The sequence below is a fragment of the Pholcus phalangioides genome, unplaced genomic scaffold (assembly GCF_987345545.1).
Source record: "Pholcus phalangioides strain wild (caught in Gottingen) unplaced genomic scaffold, Ppha-v1.0 ptg000022l_1, whole genome shotgun sequence".
In the NCBI taxonomy this organism is placed as follows: Eukaryota; Metazoa; Arthropoda; class Arachnida; order Araneae; family Pholcidae; genus Pholcus; species Pholcus phalangioides.
Window position 1 is genome coordinate 2,592,303 of NW_028301615.1, and position 2,969 is coordinate 2,595,271.

The window sequence follows — 2,969 nt, forward strand, 5'->3', positions numbered from 1 at the left end:
GGCCTGCTAAAGAATGGGGAAACACGCGCACGAGGGGCACGCGCCCCTCATTACGGGGTATAAGACAACCACCGAGGAGAGTATGGTAGCACCAAAAAAATAGAGAGAGAACGTAATAAAATAAATTTCTGGAAAGCAAAGTGGATACCGTGACATGGGCTGATTGGTGGAAGAAGCAGCTTTCCAGGATGGACAAGAAGTATTGCGTATATAGGTTGTCTCCTCCCTCCTCTCTCCGGAAAGTTGAACACAGAGCGTTTTCAAGCTGTTATCAAACACTGACAAATTATGCTCGTGAATCTCTTTCCGTAATCTTCACTATTGCCTATGAGTGAACCATAAAAGATAACGTCCATCACTCTTCCTCTCCCAGATTTTCTTTTCATTTTTTAAATAAACCCTTTTCGTCTAAATTGTTTGCAGCGGGACGTCTTCAACCATGGCCCACGGATCAAATGTGGCCCTCCGAGCTTTTTGCTGTGGCACACCGACCTTAACTAAAAGGAATTAACGAATTAAAGTTGTTAGCAATTTAATTGTTAATATTGTTTAATTAAAGGAAGTTATTTGAAAATGTACAAAAATTAAAATTTAATGAAAAACAAATTTAAAGCAAATGAAAGTGTCCAATGAAAATTTAGGGAACACTGTTCAATGAATGAGAATACCGTTATTGACTTGGTGGCCCGCGGGCTTCGTAAAAAGTTTAATTTAGGCCAGCAATGTCTGAAAGGTTGAAGACCCCTGGTTTGCAGTATGATAATTTATTCATCTTCTTCAATCTGCCTTCAAAAATCTTAATTTTAATCTCAAGAAAATATTTTTCAAATATTGAGGTCTAAATCAGGTTAGACGGACGATAAGTCGAATGTACAGCGGCCGACAAAAAAATTCGAGTTATCGTTGGTTCGACTTATGGGAATTCCTATTTTAGAGTGGAAAAAGAAAAAGATTTATTGGGATATATAACGGCGCTATTTACGAACATCGTATAAGTAAAACACGTGAAACTACTGGAGATGAAGAAATTCGAAAAGATAAGTTATTCTAATTTAATTATATTTAGTTATGTAATGAGAATATTTAAGAATAAACTAGACGTGCATACTGTAGTATGGAAACGGACGCATGTATGATGCTCGTTTAAATGGAACGGATTATAAATAAAGTGTATACAAGACGATTTCCTGTCAAAAAAAATGCAGGGACTCTGTCTTTATCTTTTTTGTTCTTCTTTCTTGAGAAGGTCATTCACTTTTTGCATGCAGACAAATGAATCCGCTAAATTCTATTGCTAAATGCTAAATTAAATTATATTTTAAATTAAATTATATTTTAAATTAAATTATATTTTAAATTAAATTATATTTTAAATTAAATTATATTTTAAATTAAATTATATTTTAAATTAAATTATATTCTAAATTAAATTATATTCTAAATTAAATTATATGCAAAATTCTATTGCTGAATGCTAAATTAAATTATATTGCTGAATGCAATTTTTTAAATTTTACTCATTCCCGTAAACTTTGACTTAAAGAAGAAAACTTCCAGATAAGGGAAAATTTTAGCACTGAAATACTGAAAAAGTTCTGGGATTGAGTGAAAACTTCGACTTATACAGATATTCGAGTTATCAGAGTTCGACTGTATCGCGTACACCCAGTGTTCCCCGATACGCATGTACATGTGTGATTCACGCATCAAAATTCAATTTTACTCCTCTTTTTTTTGTAAATAGGTATTTCTCACTTTCAAAAAAAAAATTTACCCGTCTTTTTTCACGAAAATACCCCTTAAAATTTTGGAGAGGAGTCAAATTACTCTTCAAAATTATATTTTCAGATAAAACTGCATATATCATTCGATTTCACATGAAAGAGAAACCAACTTCACTAAAAGAAATATACATTATTTATTGTGAAGAAAAATGCAGTGAAACCACGATAAAACGATTCTCTGCGGACCAAGAAAGAACATCGTTCTAGGGAGGTTATCGTTATGTCGAGAGGTAGCATTAACATCAGACGCCACCAAATTTGAGCTGTTGTTGACAACTCTTCTGAATTCACTCTTTGTTAGTACTACTATAAAAAGCATTCATAAGTGTTTATCTCACAGCAAAAAAATTGTAATTGGTTAGTGGATGAATAAAATTGTTAGTTGTTCCACCTTGTTTATTGTACAACACTTTTGTGTACTACACAGAAAGTAGCTTCACGGTAACTTTATTAAGGCTTTCAAAGGGTAGATTAGCACGAAATAAGGATGTTACACTAGAGACCCTGGAAAGAACAAAAACTCGTGAGGAATTTAAAATATGTTGAAGGTGATTTTGAGCGAAATATGGGAAATATCATTGCAGCAGTTTCAATATCTCCTCAAAAAATAGCGTTATAGAGTGGTTTATTATAGTAAAGGATATCGTTGTGTATCGAAAAAGAGTTCAACATTAGACTATTGGCAATTCTGAATACGATTTGAAAAAATATAGTGAAAAGAGGGATTTATCATTCTAACGAGGTTTCACTGTATTGCACGACACTAAGCAAAACAGAAAGTTGTGAATTTATAAAAAACTTTAACTGACCATATGTTCGGTCCTGTGTGGTCCATTTCGGTGAATTTCACTTTCGTGCGATTCTATTTCGATCATAGTAATAGGCACTTATCAGTCGTAATTGATTGAATGTCCTGCTTTAATTTCAACAAACTGTAGATAGTCATGAATATCCGTGATTTAAAAGTTGGAAATCTGACAAACACAACCCCTAAACTGCCATAAACGGTTTTTTATCGAGTCTTTAAAGGATGATAGTCTTTGATTTAGTCTTTATCATTTCATTGGAATTCTTTGTCCTAATTACTTTTCGACTGCACTTATCGTAATTTCGTTTCATACAAAGATAACTTCCAATAATTTCTTTTTTTTTCAATGGGTTGATAATTTTTAAGGGATTGATTTT